At 51.9% G+C, this 14,424-nt stretch overlaps 26 non-coding genes across 26 annotated transcripts; 5 read left to right on the forward strand and 21 right to left on the reverse strand.

Moving 5' to 3' along the window:
* Positions 1–502: 502 nt before the first annotated feature.
* On the reverse strand, positions 503–609 carry LOC122340588. Its single transcript, XR_006250287.1, has one exon. It is a non-coding gene; the product is annotated as a U6 spliceosomal RNA (small nuclear RNA).
* A 605-nt stretch (positions 610–1,214) lies between these two features.
* LOC122340568 lies at positions 1,215–1,354 on the forward strand. Its single transcript, XR_006250268.1, has one exon. It is a non-coding gene; the product is annotated as a U4 spliceosomal RNA (small nuclear RNA).
* Positions 1,355–1,712: 358 nt separating this feature from the next.
* On the reverse strand, positions 1,713–1,794 carry trnas-gcu. The gene has a single exon. It is a non-coding gene; the product is annotated as a tRNA-Ser (tRNA).
* A 141-nt stretch (positions 1,795–1,935) lies between these two features.
* On the reverse strand, positions 1,936–2,007 carry trnap-agg. Its single transcript has one exon. It is a non-coding gene; the product is annotated as a tRNA-Pro (tRNA).
* Positions 2,008–2,347: 340 nt separating this feature from the next.
* Positions 2,348–2,419, reverse strand: trnaq-cug. Its single transcript has one exon. It is a non-coding gene; the product is annotated as a tRNA-Gln (tRNA).
* A 661-nt stretch (positions 2,420–3,080) lies between these two features.
* On the reverse strand, positions 3,081–3,188 carry LOC122340637. The gene has a single exon (XR_006250335.1). It is a non-coding gene; the product is annotated as a U6 spliceosomal RNA (small nuclear RNA).
* A 603-nt stretch (positions 3,189–3,791) lies between these two features.
* On the forward strand, positions 3,792–3,931 carry LOC122340699. The gene has a single exon (XR_006250392.1). It is a non-coding gene; the product is annotated as a U4 spliceosomal RNA (small nuclear RNA).
* A 358-nt stretch (positions 3,932–4,289) lies between these two features.
* trnas-gcu lies at positions 4,290–4,371 on the reverse strand. The gene has a single exon. It is a non-coding gene; the product is annotated as a tRNA-Ser (tRNA).
* Positions 4,372–4,512: 141 nt separating this feature from the next.
* trnap-agg lies at positions 4,513–4,583 on the reverse strand. Its single transcript has one exon. It is a non-coding gene; the product is annotated as a tRNA-Pro (tRNA).
* Positions 4,584–4,925: 342 nt separating this feature from the next.
* Positions 4,926–4,997, reverse strand: trnaq-cug. The gene has a single exon. It is a non-coding gene; the product is annotated as a tRNA-Gln (tRNA).
* Positions 4,998–5,468: 471 nt separating this feature from the next.
* On the reverse strand, positions 5,469–5,550 carry trnas-gcu. Its single transcript has one exon. It is a non-coding gene; the product is annotated as a tRNA-Ser (tRNA).
* A 125-nt stretch (positions 5,551–5,675) lies between these two features.
* On the reverse strand, positions 5,676–5,782 carry LOC122340623. The gene has a single exon (XR_006250321.1). It is a non-coding gene; the product is annotated as a U6 spliceosomal RNA (small nuclear RNA).
* A 608-nt stretch (positions 5,783–6,390) lies between these two features.
* On the forward strand, positions 6,391–6,531 carry LOC122340664. Its single transcript, XR_006250358.1, has one exon. It is a non-coding gene; the product is annotated as a U4 spliceosomal RNA (small nuclear RNA).
* Positions 6,532–8,031: 1,500 nt separating this feature from the next.
* trnas-gcu lies at positions 8,032–8,113 on the reverse strand. The gene has a single exon. It is a non-coding gene; the product is annotated as a tRNA-Ser (tRNA).
* A 128-nt stretch (positions 8,114–8,241) lies between these two features.
* On the reverse strand, positions 8,242–8,348 carry LOC122340589. The gene has a single exon (XR_006250288.1). It is a non-coding gene; the product is annotated as a U6 spliceosomal RNA (small nuclear RNA).
* Positions 8,349–8,952: 604 nt separating this feature from the next.
* LOC122340563 lies at positions 8,953–9,093 on the forward strand. Its single transcript, XR_006250264.1, has one exon. It is a non-coding gene; the product is annotated as a U4 spliceosomal RNA (small nuclear RNA).
* Positions 9,094–9,449: 356 nt separating this feature from the next.
* On the reverse strand, positions 9,450–9,529 carry trnas-gcu. Its single transcript has one exon. It is a non-coding gene; the product is annotated as a tRNA-Ser (tRNA).
* Positions 9,530–9,670: 141 nt separating this feature from the next.
* trnap-agg lies at positions 9,671–9,742 on the reverse strand. Its single transcript has one exon. It is a non-coding gene; the product is annotated as a tRNA-Pro (tRNA).
* A 337-nt stretch (positions 9,743–10,079) lies between these two features.
* Positions 10,080–10,151, reverse strand: trnaq-uug. The gene has a single exon. It is a non-coding gene; the product is annotated as a tRNA-Gln (tRNA).
* A 534-nt stretch (positions 10,152–10,685) lies between these two features.
* On the reverse strand, positions 10,686–10,792 carry LOC122340590. The gene has a single exon (XR_006250289.1). It is a non-coding gene; the product is annotated as a U6 spliceosomal RNA (small nuclear RNA).
* Positions 10,793–11,400: 608 nt separating this feature from the next.
* Positions 11,401–11,540, forward strand: LOC122340673. The gene has a single exon (XR_006250367.1). It is a non-coding gene; the product is annotated as a U4 spliceosomal RNA (small nuclear RNA).
* Positions 11,541–11,901: 361 nt separating this feature from the next.
* trnas-gcu lies at positions 11,902–11,982 on the reverse strand. Its single transcript has one exon. It is a non-coding gene; the product is annotated as a tRNA-Ser (tRNA).
* A 141-nt stretch (positions 11,983–12,123) lies between these two features.
* trnap-agg lies at positions 12,124–12,194 on the reverse strand. The gene has a single exon. It is a non-coding gene; the product is annotated as a tRNA-Pro (tRNA).
* A 337-nt stretch (positions 12,195–12,531) lies between these two features.
* trnaq-uug lies at positions 12,532–12,603 on the reverse strand. The gene has a single exon. It is a non-coding gene; the product is annotated as a tRNA-Gln (tRNA).
* A 531-nt stretch (positions 12,604–13,134) lies between these two features.
* Positions 13,135–13,239, reverse strand: LOC122340631. Its single transcript, XR_006250329.1, has one exon. It is a non-coding gene; the product is annotated as a U6 spliceosomal RNA (small nuclear RNA).
* Positions 13,240–14,123: 884 nt separating this feature from the next.
* trnaq-uug lies at positions 14,124–14,195 on the reverse strand. Its single transcript has one exon. It is a non-coding gene; the product is annotated as a tRNA-Gln (tRNA).
* Between the last annotated feature and the right edge of the window lie 229 nt (positions 14,196–14,424).

Consider the following 14,424-nt stretch of genomic DNA (forward strand, 5'->3'; position numbering starts at 1 on the left):
GGATGGAAAGTGCCACAGTCAAATTGGTAGCATCAGTAGGGTGTCTGCACTTTTTTTGGCAAGGTAGAAAAGGCTGAAACCTGCAAGCTTCAGAACTGTGCCCAAACGATACACCTGGGGTGCAGTAGAGTACAACGGCAGCATCCGCTGAGGTAAGGGGCTGGACACATCTGTCCATGGCACCGGAGTACTATTGCAAAAGGGGGCGTGGCCTCTGCCTTTCTCAGAACAAGAGGTGGGCGGAAAGCAGAGCTGCTGAGCTCTGGGTTGGCTACCTGGAAAGACATCAAGCGAAGAGGATGGAATTCGAACCCATGCGTGCAGAGCACAATGGATTAGCAGCCCATCGCCTTAACCACTCTGCCACCTCGTTGTTGGCCGGTCTGCAAATCCGGACTTGGCCGTTTTTTTGCCAGATCGCCTTTCAACGGCCCGAATGTACATTCAACCTATTTTCACGACGCTAGGGGCAGAAAGAGTGGAGAGCACGAGCATCGTGACTGAAAAGATGGAGCGCTTCACGGATTTGCGTGTCATCCTTTCGCAGGGGCCATGCTAATCTTCTCTGTATCGATCCAATTTTAGTATATGTGCTGCCGTGGCGAGCACAAGACTGCTGCTCGGCTCCAGGTATGTGTACCCTTCGGGTCCCTGCGAGCTCTCGCCAAGGTGGTAGGGTCCATCGAGCCGTCTCGACACCTCGTATACCGTGCTGTACTGGGGTGCAGTACAGTACACGGCAGCGTCCGCTGAGGCAAGGGGCTGGACACACCTGTCCATGGCACGGAGACCTATTGCAAAGGGGCGTGGCCTCTGCCTTTCTCAAAACAAGGGGTGGCAGGAAAGGAGAGAAAAACAAAACCAGTCAGACCGGGTGACAGCTGCGGGCAGTTAAATACATGTAAGAACTGCAGCTGGGTTGTGGTGAAATATCTCTAGGGCAAAGGAGATGGGGAACGATTTTAAAAGCAAGCGCTCCCACGCTGAGGCGGGCAGACCGGGATCCAGCGTAAGCGTGTTGTAAATGGTAGGGTGGATGCGGGAGGTAACCCTGCGACTGAGCTGCGATGAATACTGGGTCCTCTGGGTTAGCAGACACTCTTTGCAGCCCCCTAGGCCAGAAGGCTGACTGCGCGGCGGTTTGAAGCTTGTTACCACCCTGTCGGTCCACGTCCACTTAGGTGGGCTGAAGAGGTCGCGCACCTCGTGGGCATTCATTTTCGCAGAGGCAATATTGTAGCCTATGAGGCTCATCCGAGGCGCGATCATTGCTGGTTGAAAACTTTACCCAATACCTCGCCGGGATGACTTGAAATACAGTCAGCCTTGGCAATTTTGCCAGCCTGTCCGGAGGCTTTGCGTTTGGTTGAAAAAGATAAGCTCTTCTTCTTTCTCTTCTCTTTTTCAATCACGTGCAGGTTTTTGACCTTTGTGCAGCCGAGGAACTGCATTGAGCGTGTCGGACAAGGAAGATGAACGAAAGGTGTAAAGCGATGGTGTTTGCCAGATTGGATTCTAAAAAGAATTGGACAAGAATTGTCCGGTGAGGATGGTCTTCCAAACCCACGCGTGTAGAGCAAAACGGCTAAGCAGTCCAATCCGGACACGCCCCTTATCATCAGCTGGTTAGTAGGGCACGCAAAGAAGTGAATGGCCTGGGTCAGAAAACAAAGCTGCAGAGCTCTGGGTTGGCCACCTGGAAAGACACCAAGCGACGAGGATGGGATTCGAACCCACGCGTGCAGAGCACAATGGATTAGCAGTCCATCGCCTTAACCACTCGGCCACCTCGTCGATGGCCACTCCGCAGCGACTCTTTGGAAGAAGACCTGAAAGGAGGAGTCAAAATGGAAAGAACAGACATTGACAGAAAACAAGGGCCTAGCAGTGTCAAAGAGAAGCGAACAGAAGGCTGCTTCTGAAGAAGCTGCTGGCGGGCTCGTCCGGGATTTGAACCCGGGACCTCTCGCACCCTAAGCGAGAATCATACCCCTAGACCAACGAGCCTACTGGGCCCTGAACAGGGGGTCTTCTGCAGGAACCCCCTTTGGCACCTCCCTAGCAGAGAGAAAGGAAAAGAACATCTACAGCAACTACAAAATAAGGGAATTTTTGTCATGAAAGTAGTTAAACACAAGAAATGAAAGACAAATAAGGAACTCGTACTAACATGGAAATAATTGAAGCCCTCGACACAGTGTCAAAGGCAAACAAATGACAGGCGGTCTCTGAATGGATTGAAAACTGGGGCTGGGCCTAACATGTAGATGGATTTTAGGGAGGATGCTGCTTAAATGGTCAGATGGCCCTCAGAGCTTGAGCTCTCGGTCAGTTCTTCATCTAAAACAGGTCCCACCGAGATTTGAACTCGGATCGCTGGATTCAGAGTCCAGAGTGCTAACCATTACACCATGGAACCCTAGCTGCGGTTGCTTGTGCTCAGAAGGCCACAAAAGCAAGCATCTCTCAAGGGATTCTTGACCTTTCTTCTCTGGCAAGAAGACACTGAGGTTCCACCGAGATTTGGACTCGGATCGCTGGATTCAAAGTGCAGAATGCTGACCGATACACTATGGAAACCAGGGATTCGCGGAGAGAGAGTGACGGGATGGAAAGTGCCACAGTCAAATTGGTAGCATCAGTAGGGTGTCTGCACTTTTTTTGGCAAGGTAGAAAAGGCTGAAACCTGCAAGCTTCAGAACTGTGCCCAAACGATACACCTGGGGTGCAGTAGAGTACAACGGCAGCATCCGCTGAGGTAAGGGGCTGGACACATCTGTCCATGGCACCGGAGTACTATTGCAAAAGGGGCGTGGCCTCTGCCTTTCTCAGAACAAGAGGTGGGCGGAAAGCAGAGCTGCTGAGCTCTGGGTTGGCTACCTGGAAAGACATCAAGCGAAGAGGATGGAATTCGAACCCATGCGTGCAGAGCACAATGGATTAGCAGCCCATCGCCTTAACCACTCTGCCACCTCGTTGTTGGCGGTCTGCAAATCGGACTTGGCGTTTTTGCCAGATCGCCTTTCAACGGCCCGAATGTACATTCAACCTATTTTCACGACGCTAGGGCAGAAAGAGTGGAGGAGCACGAGTGCTTCACGGATTTGCGTGTCATCCTTTCGCAGGGGCCATGCTAATCTTCTCTGTATCGATCCAATTTTAGTATATGTGCTGCGCGTGGCGAGCACAAGACTGCTGCTCGGCTCCAGGTATGTGTACCCCCCGGGTCCCTGCGAGCTCTCGCCAAGGTGGTAGGGTCCATCGAGCCGTCTCGACACCTCGTATACCGTGCTGTACTGGGGTGCAGTACAGTACACGCAGCAGCGTCCGCTGAGGCAAGGGCTGGACACACCTGTCCATGGCACCGGAGACCTATTGCAAAAGGGGCGTGGCCTCTGCCTTTCTCAAAACAAGGGGTGGCAGGAAAGGAGAAAAACAAAACCAGTCAGACCGGGTGACAGCTGCGGGCAGTTAAATACATGTAAGAACTGCAGCTGGGTTGTGGTGAAATATCTCTAGGGCAAAGGAGATGGGGAGCGATTTTAAAAGCAAGCGCTCCCACGCTGAGACGGGCAGACCGGGATCCAGCGTAACGTGTTGTAAATGGTAGGGTGGATGCGGGAGGTAACCCTGCGACTGAGCTGCGATGAATACTGGGTCCTCTGGGTTAGCAGACACTCTTTGCAGCCCCCTAGGCCAGAAGGCTGACTGCGCGGCGGTTTGAAGCTTGTTACCACCCTGTCGGTCCACGTCCACTTAGGTGGGCTGAAGAGGTCGCGCACCTCGTGGGCATTCTTTCGCAGAGGCAATATTGTAGCCTATGAGGCTCATCCGAGGCGCGATCATTGCTGGTTGAAAACTTTACCCAATACCTCGCCGGGATGACTTGAAATACAGTCAGCCTTGGCAATTTTGCCAGCCTGTCCGGAGGCTTTGCGTTTGGTTGAAAAAGATAAGCTCTTCTTCTTTCTCTTCTCTTTTTTCAATCACGTGCAGGTTTTTGACCTTTGTGCAGCCGAGGAACTGCATTGAGCGTGTCGGACAAGGAAGATGAGCGAAAGGTGTAAAGCGATGGTGTTTGCCAGATTGGATTCTAAAAAGAATTGGACAAGAATTGTCCGGTGAGGATGGTCTTCCAAACCCACGCGTGTAGAGCAAAGCGGCTAAGCAGTCCAATCCGGACACGCCCCTTATCATCAGCTGGTTAGTAGGGCACGCAAAGAAGTGAATGGCCTGGGTCAGAAAACAAAGCTGCAGAGCTCTGGGTTGGCCACCTGGAAAGACACAAGCGGCGAGGATGGGATTCGAACCCACGCGTGCAGAGCACAATGGATTAGCAGTCCATCGCCTTAACCACTCGGCCACCTCGTCGATGGCCACGCCGCAGCGACTCTTTGGAAGAAGACCTGAAAGGAGGAGTCAAAATGGAAAGAACAGACATTGACAGAAAACAAGGGCCTAGCAGTGTCAAAGAGAAGCGAACAGAAGGCTGCTTCTGAAGAAGCTGCTGGCGGGCTCGTCCGGGATTTGAACCGGGACCTCTCGCACCCTAAGCGAGAATCATACCCCTAGACCAACGAGCCTACTGGGCCCTGAACTGACCAGGGTCTTCTGCAGGAACCCCTTTGGCACCTCCCTAGCAGAGAGAAAGGAAAAGAACATCTACAGCAACTACAAAATAAGGGAATTTTTGTCATGAAAGTAGTTAAACACAAGAAATGAAAGACAAATAAGGAACTCGTACTAACATGGAAATAATTGAAGCCCTCGACACAGTGTCAAAGGCAAACAAATGACAGGCGGTCTCTGAATGGATTGAAAACTGGGGCTGGGCCTAACATGTAGATGGATTTTAGGGAGGATGCTGCTTAAATGGTCAGATGGCCCTCAGAGCTTGAGCTCTCGGTCAGTTCTTCATCTAAAACAGGTTCCACCGAGATTTGAACTCGGATCGCTGGATTCAGAGTCCAGAGTGCTAACCATTACACCATGGAACCCTAGCTGCGGTTGCTTGTGCTCAGAAGGCCACCAAGCATCTCTCAAGGGATTCGGTTGACCTTTCTTCTCTGGCAAGAAGACTGAGGTTCCACCGAGATTTGGACTCGGATCGCTGGATTCAAAGTGCAGAATGCTGACCGATACACTATGGAAACCAGGGATTCGCGGAGAGAGAGAGTGACGGGATGGAAAGTGCCACAGTCAAATTGGTAGCATCAGTAGGGTGTCTGCACTTTTTTGGCAAGGTAGAAAAGGCTGAAACCTGCAAGCTTCAGAACTGTGCCCAAACGATACACCTGGGGTGCAGTAGAGTACAACGGCAGCATCCGCTGAGGTAAGGGGCTGGACACATCTGTCCATGGCACCGGAGTACTATTGCAAAGGGGGCGTGCCTCTGCCTTTCTCAGAACAAGAGGTGGGCGGAAAGCAGAGCTGCTGAGCTCTGGGTTGGCACCTGGAAAGACATCAAGCGAAGAGGATGGGATTCGAACCCATGCGTGCAGAGCACAATGGATTAGCAGCCCATCGCCTTAACCACTCTGCCACCTCGTTGATGACCGGTCTGCAAATCCGGACTTGGCGTTTTTGCCAGATCGCCTTTCAACGCCCGAATGTACATTCAACCTATTTTCACGACGCTAGGGCAGAAAGAGTGGAGGAGCACGAGCATCGTGACTGAAAAGATGGAGCGCTTCACGGATTTGCGTGTCATCCTTTCGCAGGGGCCATGCTAATCTTCTCTGTATCGATCCATTTTTAGTATATGTGCTGCCGTGGCGAGCACAAGACTGCTGCTCGGCTCCAGGTATGTGTACCCTTCGGGTCCCTGCGAGCTCTCGCCAAGGTGGTAGGGTCCATCGAGCCGCCTCGACACCTCGTATACCGTGCTGTACTGGGGTGCACAGTACAGTACGGCAGCGTCCGCTGAGGCAAGGGGCTGGACACACCTGTCCATGGCACCGAGACCTATTGCAAAAGGGGGCGTGGCCTCTGCCTTTCTCAAAACAAGGGGTGGCAGGAAAGGAGAGAAAAACAAAACCAGTCAGACCGGGTGACAGCTGCGGGCAGTTAAATACATGTAAGAACTGCAGCTGGGTTGTGGTGAAATATCTCTAGGGCAAAGGAGATGGGGAACGATTTTTTAAAGCAAGCGCTCCCACGCTGAGACGGGCAGACCGGGATCCAGCGTAACGCGTGTTGTAAATGGTAGGGTGGATGCGGGAGGTAACCCTGCGACTGAGCTGGCGATGAATACTGGGTCCTCTGGGTTAGCAGACACTCTTTGCAGCCCCCTAGGCCAGAAGGCTGACTGCGCGGCGGTTTGAAGCTTGTTACCACCCTGTCGGTCCACGTCCACTTAGGTGGGCTGAAGAGGTCGCGCACCTCGTGGGCATTCTTTCGCAGAGGCAATATTGTAGCCTATGAGGCTCATCCGAGGCGCGATCATTGCTGGTTGAAAACTTTACCCAATACCTCGCCGGGATGACTTGAAATACAGTCAGCCTTGGCAATTTTTGCCAGCCTGTCCGGAGGCTTTGCGTTTGGTTGAAAAAGATAAGCTCTTCTTCTTTCTCTTCTCTTTTTTCAATCACGTGCAGGTTTTGACCCTTTGTGCAGCCGAGGAACTGCATTGAGCGTGTCGGACAAGGAAGATGAGCGAAAGGTGTAAAGCGATGGTGTTTGCCAGATTGGATTCTAAAAAGAATTGGACAAGAATTGTCCGGTGAGGATGGTCTTCCAAACCCACGTGTAGTAGAGCAAAACGGCTAAGCAGTCCAATCCGGACACGCCCCTTATCATCAGCTGGTTAGTAGGGCACGCAAAGAAGTGAATGGCCTGGGTCAGAAAACAAAGCTGCAGAGCTCTGGGTTGGCCACCTGGAAAGACACCAAGCGGCGAGGATGGGATCGAACCCACGCGCAGAGCACAATGGATTAGCAGTCCATCGCCTTAACCACTCGGCCACCTGCGTCGATGGCCAGCCCGCAGCGACTCTTTGGAAGAAGACCTGAAAGGAGGAGTCAAAATGGAAAGAACAGACATTGACAGAAAACAAGGGCCTAGCAGTGTCAAAGAGAAGCGAACAGAAGGCTGCTTCTGAAGAAGCTGCTGGCGGGCTCGTCCGGGATTTGAACCGGGACCTCTCGCACCTAAGCGAGAATCATACCCCTAGACGAGCCTACTGGGCCTACTGGGGGTCTTCTGCAGGAACCCCTTTGGCACCTCCCTAGCAGAGAGAAAGGAAAAGAACATCTACAGCAACTACAAAATAAGGGAATTTTTGTCATGAAAGTAGTTAAACACAAGAAATGAAAGACAAATAAGAAGACTAACATGGAAATAAAAGAACATCTACACACAAAGGCAAACAAATGAATTTTTGTCTCTGAATGGATTGAACACAAGAAATGAAAGACAAATAAGGAATTTTAGGACTAACATGGAAATAATCAGAAGCCCTCAGACACAGTGCTCTCGGTCAGCAAACAAATGACAGGCGGTCTCTGAATGGATTTGAACTCGGATCGCTGGATTCAGAGTCCAGAGTGCTAACATTACAGATGGGATTTTAGGAGGATGCTGCTAAATGGTCAGATGGCCCTCAGAGCTTCGGTTGACCTTTCTTGGTCAGAAGACACTGAGGTTCCACCGAGATTTGAACTCGGATCGCTGGATTCAAAGTGCAGAATGCTGACCGATACACCATGGAAACCAGGGATTCGCGCGGAGAGAGAGTGACGGGATGGAAAGTGCCACAGTCAAATTGGAAGCATCAGTAGGGTGTCTGCACTTTTTTTAGTAAGGTAGAAAAGGCTGAAACCTGCAAGCTTCAGAACTGTGCCCAAACGATACACCTGGGGTGCAGTAGAGTACAACGGCAGCATCCGCTGAGGTAAGGGGGCTGGACACATCTGTCCATGGCACCGGAGTACTATTGCAAAAGGGGGCGTGGCCTCTGCCTTTCTCAGAACAAGAGGTGGGCGGAAAGCAGAGCTGCTGAGCTCTGGGTTGGCTACCTGGAAAGACATCAAGCGAAGAGGATGGGATTCGAACCCACGCGTGCAGAGCACAATGGATTAGCAGCCCATCGCCTTAACCACTCTGTCACCTCGTCGATGACCAGTCTGCAAATCCGGACTTGGCCGTTTTTTGCCAGATCTCCTTTCAACGGCCCGAATGTACATTCAACCTATTTTCACGACGCTAGGGCAGAAAGAGTGGAGGAGCACGAGCATCGTGACTGAAAAGATGGAGCGCTTCACGGATTTGCGTGTCATCCTTTCGCAGGGGCCATGCTAATCTTCTCTGTATCGATCCAATTTTAGTATATGTGCTGCCGTGGCGAGCACAAGACTGCTGCTCGGCTCCAGGTATGTGTACCTTCGGTCCCCCGCGAGCTCTCGCCAAGGTGGTAGGGGTCCATCGAGCCGTCTCGACACCTCGTATACCGTGCTGTACTGGGGTGCAGTACAGTACACGGCAGCGTCCGCTGAGGCAAGGGGCTGGACACACCTGTCCATGGCACCGGAGACCTATTGCAAAAGGGGCGTGGCCTCTGCCTTTCTCAAAACAAGGGGTGGCAGGAAAGGAGAAAAAACAAAACCAGTCAGACCGGGTGACAGCTGCGGGCAGTTAAATACATGTAAGAACTGCAGCTGGGTTGTGGTGAAATATCTCTAGGGCAAAGGAGATGGGGAACGATTTTTAAAGCAAGCGCTCCCACGCTGAGACGGGCAGACCGGGATCCAGCGTAACGTGTTGTAAATGGTAGGGTGGATGCGGGAGGTAACCCTGCGACTGAGCTGCGATGAATACTGGGTCCTCTGGGTTAGCAGACACTCTTTGCAGCCCCCTAGGCCAGAAGGCTGACTGCTGTGGCGGTTTGAAGCTTGTTACCACCCTGTCGGTCCACGTCCACTTAGGTGGGCTGAAGAGGTCGCGCACCTCGTGGGCATTCTTTCGCAGAGGCAATATTGTAGCCTATGAGGCTCATCCGAGGCGCGATCATTGCTGGTTGAAAACTTTACCCAATACCTCGCCGGGATGACTTGAAATACAGTCAGCCTTGGCAATTTTTGCCAGCCTCTCCGGAGGCTTTGCGTTTGGTTGAAAAGGATAAGCTCTTCTTCTTTTCTTCTTTTTTCAATCACGTGCAGGTTTTTGTCCTTTGTGCAGCCGAGGAACTGCATTGAGCGTGTCGGACAAGGAAGATGAGCGAAAGGTGTAAAGCGATGGTGTTTGCCAGATTGGATTCTAAAAAGAATTGGACAAGAATTGACCGGTGAGGATGGTCTTCCAAACCCACGCGTGTAGAGCAAAGCGGCTAAGCAGTCCAATCCGGACACGCCCCTTATCATCAGCTCGTTAGTAGGGCACGCAAAGAAGTGAATGGCCTGTGTCAGAAAACAAAGCTGCAGAGCTCTGGGTTGGCCACCTGGAAAGACACCAAGCGACGAGGATGGGATTCGAACCCGCGTGCAGAGCACAATGGATTAGCAGTCCATCGCCTTAACCACTCGGCCACCTCGTCGATGGCCAGTTTGTAGCGACTCTTTGGAAGAAGACCTGAAAGGAGGAGTCAAAATGGAAAGAACAGACATTGACAGAAAACAAGGGCCTAGCAGTGTCAAAGAGAACCGAACAGAAGGCTGCTTCTGAAGAAGCTGCTGGCGGGCTCGTCCGGGATTTGAACCCGGGACCTCTCGCACCCTAAGCGAGAATCATACCCCTAGACCAACGAGCCTACTGGGCACTGAGCTGCCCTGACCAGGGGGTCTTCTGCAGGAACCCCCTTTGGCACCTCCCTAGCAGAGAGAAAGGAAAAGAACATCTACAGCAACTACAAAATAAGGGAATTTTTGTCATGAAAGTAGTTAAACACAAGAAATGAAAGACAAATAAGGAACTCGAACTAACATGGAAATAATTGAAGCCCTCGACACAGTGTCAAAGGCAAACAAATGACAGGCGGTCTCTGAATGGATTGAAAACTGGGGCTGGGCCTAACATGTAGATGGATTTTAGGAGGATGCTGCATTAAATGGTCAGATGGCCCTCAGAGCTTGAGCTCTTGGTCACTGAGGTTCCACCGAGATTTGAACTCGGATCGCTGGATTCAAAGTCCAGAATGCTGACCGTTACACCATGGAACCCAAAGTGCGATTCTGCGGAGAGAGAGAGAGTGACGGGATGGAAAGTGCCACAGTCAAATCGGAAGCATCAGTAGGGTGTCTGCACTTTTTTAGTAAGGTAGAAAAGGCTGAAACCTGCAAGCTTCAGAACTGTGCCCAAACGATACACCTGGGGTGCAGTACAGTACAACGGCAGCGTCCGCTGAGGTAAGGGGCTGGACACATCTGTCCATGGCACCGGAGTACTATTGCAAAGGGGCGTGGCCTCTGCCTTTCTCAGAACAAGAGGTGGGCGGAAAGCAGAGCTGCTGAGCTCTGGGTTGGCTACCTGGAAAGACATCAAGCGAAGAGGATGGGATTCGAACCCCGCGCGTGCAGAGCACAATGGATTAGCAGCCCATCGCCTTAACCACTCTGTCACCTCGTCGATGACCAGTCTGCAAATCCGGACTTGGCCGTTTTTTGCCAGATCTCCTTTCAACGGCCCGAATGTACATTCAACCTATTTTCACGACGCTAGGGCAGAAAGAGTGGAGGAGCACGAGCATCGTGACTGAAAAGATGGAGCGCTTCACGGATTTGCGTGTCATCCTTTCGCAGGGGCCATGCTAATCTTCTCTGTATCGATCCAATTTTAGTATATGTGCTGCCGTGGCGAGCACAAGACTGCTGCTCGGCTCCAGGTATGTGTACCCTTCGGGTCCCTGCGAGCTCTCGCCAAGGTGGTAGGGTCCATCGAGCCGTCTCGACACCTCGTATACCGTGCTGTACTGGGGTGCAGTACAGTACGCAGCAGCGTCCGCTGAGGCAAGGGGCTGGACACACCTGTCCATGGCACCGGAGACCTATTGCAAAGGGGGCGTGGCCTCTGCCTTTCTCAAAACAAGGGGTGGCAGGAAAGGAGAAAAACAAAACCAGTCAGACCGGGTGACAGCTGCGGGCAGTTAAATACATGTAAGAACTGCAGCTGGGTTGTGGTGAAATATCTCTAGGGCAAAGGAGATGGGGAGCGATTTTTTAAAGCAAGCGCTCTAGCCCACGCTGAGACGGGCAGACCGGGATCCAGCGTAACGTGTTGTAAATGGTAGGGTGGATGCGGGAGGTAACCCTGCGACTGAGCTGCGATGAATACTGGGTCCTCTGGGTTAGCAGACACTCTTTGCAGCCCCCTAGGCCAGAAGGCTGACTGCGCGGCGGTTTGAAGCTTGTTACCACCCTGTCGGTCCACGTCCACTTAGGTGGGCTGAAGAGGTCGCGCACCTCGTGGGCATTCTTCGCGCAGAGGCAATATTGTAGCCTATGAGGCTCATCCGAGGCGCGATCATTGCTGGTTGAAAACTTTACCCAATACCTCGCCGGGATGACTTGAAATACAGTCAGCCTTGGCAATTTTGCCAGCCTCTCCGGAGGCTTTGCGTTTGGTTGAAAAGGATAAGCTCTTCTTCTTTCTCTTCTCTTTTTTTCAATCACGTGCAGGTTTTTGTCCTTTGTGCAGCCGAGGAACTGCATTGAGCGTGTCGGACAAGGAAGATGAGCGAAAGGTGTAAAGCGATGGTGTTTGCCAGATTGGATTCTAAAAAGAATTGGACAAGAATTGACCGGTGAGGATGGTCTTCCAAACCCGCGCGTGTAGAGCAAAAGCGGCTAAGCAGTCCAATCCGGACACGCCCCTTATCATCAGCTCGTTAGTAGGGCACGCAAAGAAGTGAATGGCCTGTGTCAGAAAACAAAGCTGCAGAGCTCTGGGTTGGCCACCTGGAAAGACACCAAGCGACGAGGATGGGATTCGAACCCCGCGTGCAGAGCACAATGGATTAGCAGTCCATCGCCTTAACCACTCGGCCACCTCGTCGATGGCCAGTTTGTAGCGACTCTTTGGAAGAAGACCTGAAAGGAGGAGTCAAAATGGAAAGAACAGACATTGACAGAAAACAAGGGCCTAGCAGTGTCAAAGAGAACCGAACAGAAGGCTGCTTCTGAAGAAGCTGCTGGCGGGCTCGTCCGGGATTTGAACCGGGACCTCTCGCACCCTAAGCGAGAATCATACCCCTAGACCAACGAGCCTACTGGGCACTGAGCTGCCCTGACCAGGGGGTCTTCTGCAGGAACCCCCTTTGGCACCTCCCTAGCAGAGAGAAAGGAAAAGAACATCTACAGCAACTACAAAATAAGGGAATTTTTGTCATGAAAGTAGTTAAACACAAGAAATGAAAGACAAATAAGGAACTCGAACTAACATGGAAATAATTGAAGCCCTCGACACAGTGTCAAAGGCAAACAAATGACAGGCGGTCTCTGAATGGATTGAAAACTGGGGCTGGGCCTAACATGTAGATGGATTTTAGGGAGGATGCTGCTTAAATGGTCAGATGGCCCTCAGAGCTTGAGCTCTTGGTCACTGAGGTTCCACCGAGATTTGAACTCGGATCGCTGGATTCAAAGTCCAGAATGCTGACCGTTACACCATGGAACCCCAGCGATTCTGCGGAGAGGAGAGTGACGGGATGGAAAGTGCCACAGTCAAATCGGAAGCATCAGTAGGGTGTCTGCTGCTTTTTTTAGTAAGGTAGAAAAGGCTGAAACCTGCAAGCTTCAGAACTGTGCCCAAACGATACACCTGGGGTGCAGTACAGTACAAGCGGCAGCGTCCGCTGAGGTAAGGGGCTGGACACATCTGTCCATGGCACCGGAGTACTATTGCAAAGGGGCGTGGCCTCTGCCTTTCTCAGAACAAGAGGTGGGCGGAAAGCAGAGCTGCTGAGCTCTGGGTTGGCTACCTGGAAAGACATCAAGCGAAGAGGATGGGATTCGAACCCACGCGTGCAGAGCAGCCAATGGATTAGCAGCCCATCGCCTTAACCACTCGGTCACCTCTCATCGATGACCAGTCTGCAAATCCGGACTTGGCCGTTTTTGCCAGATCTCCTTTCAACGCCCGAATGTACATTCAACCTATTTTCACGCGCTAGGGCAGAAAGAGTGGAGGAGCACGAGCATCGTGACTGAAAAGATGGAGCGCTTCACGTTTGCGTGTCATCCTTTCGCAGGGGCCATGCTAATCTTCTCTGTATCGATCCAATTTTAGTATATGTGCTGCCGTGGCGAGCACAAGACTGTTGCTCGGCTCCAGGTATGTGTACTCTTCGGGTCCCTGCGAGCTCTCGCCAAGGTGGTAGGGTCCATCGAGCCGTCTCGACACCTCGTATACCGTGCTGTACAGTACAGTACTTTACCCAATACCTCGCCGGGATGACTTGAAATACAGTCAGCCTTGGCAATTTTTGCCACACCTCTCCGGAGGCACCTGAGACCTATTGAAAAGGATAAGCTCTTCTTCTTCTCTTCTCTTTTTCAATCACGTGCAGGTTTTTGTTCTTTGTGCAGCCGAGGAACTGCATTGAGCGTGTCGGACAAGGAAGATGAGCGAAAGGTGTAAAGCGCAGTTAAATGCCAGACATTGGATTCTAAAAGAATTGGCAAGAATTGACCAGTGAGGATGGTCTTCCAAACCCCCGGGCAAAGGAGCAAAACGGCTAAGCAGAGTCCAATCCGGACACGCCCTTATCATCAGCTCGCTAGCCCCACGCTAGCTGAGCACAATGGATTAGCAGGGCAGACCGGGATCCAAAGAAGTGTGTGTCAGAAAACAAAGCTGCAGAGCTCTGGGTTGGCCACCTGGAAAGACACCTAAGCGCGACTGAGGATGGGGGCACTGAGCTGCCCTGACCAGGGGTCTTCTGCAGGAACCCCTTTGGCACCTCCAGCAGAGAGAAAGAAAAGTGCAGAAGACAAAATAAGGAATCATGAAAGTAGCAGTCCACTCGAACTAAGCCATGGAAATAATTAAGCCCTCGACACAGTGTCAAAGGCAAACAAATGACAGGCGGTCTCTGAATGGATTGAAAACTGGGGCTGGGCCTAACATGTAGATCTTTTAGGAGGATGCTGCTTAAATGGTCAGATGGCCCTCAGAGCTTGAGCTCTTGGTCACTGAGGTTCCACCGAGATTTGAACTCGGATCGCTGGATTCAAAGTCCAGAATGCTGACCGTTACACCATGGAACCCGGCGATTCTGCGGAGAGGGAGAGTGACGGGATGGAAAGTGCCACAGTCAAATCGGAAGCATCAGTAGGGTGTCTGCACTTTTTTTAGTAAGGTAGAAAAGGCTGAAACCTGCAAGCTTCAGAACTGTGCCCAAACGATACACCTGGGGTGCAGTACAGTACAACGGCAGCGTCCGCTGAGGTAAGGGGCTGGACACATCTGTCCATGGCACGGAGTACTATTGCAAAA

This window comes from Puntigrus tetrazona, unplaced genomic scaffold, assembly GCF_018831695.1.
Source record: "Puntigrus tetrazona isolate hp1 unplaced genomic scaffold, ASM1883169v1 S000001062, whole genome shotgun sequence".
Taxonomy (NCBI): Eukaryota; Metazoa; Chordata; class Actinopteri; order Cypriniformes; family Cyprinidae; genus Puntigrus; species Puntigrus tetrazona.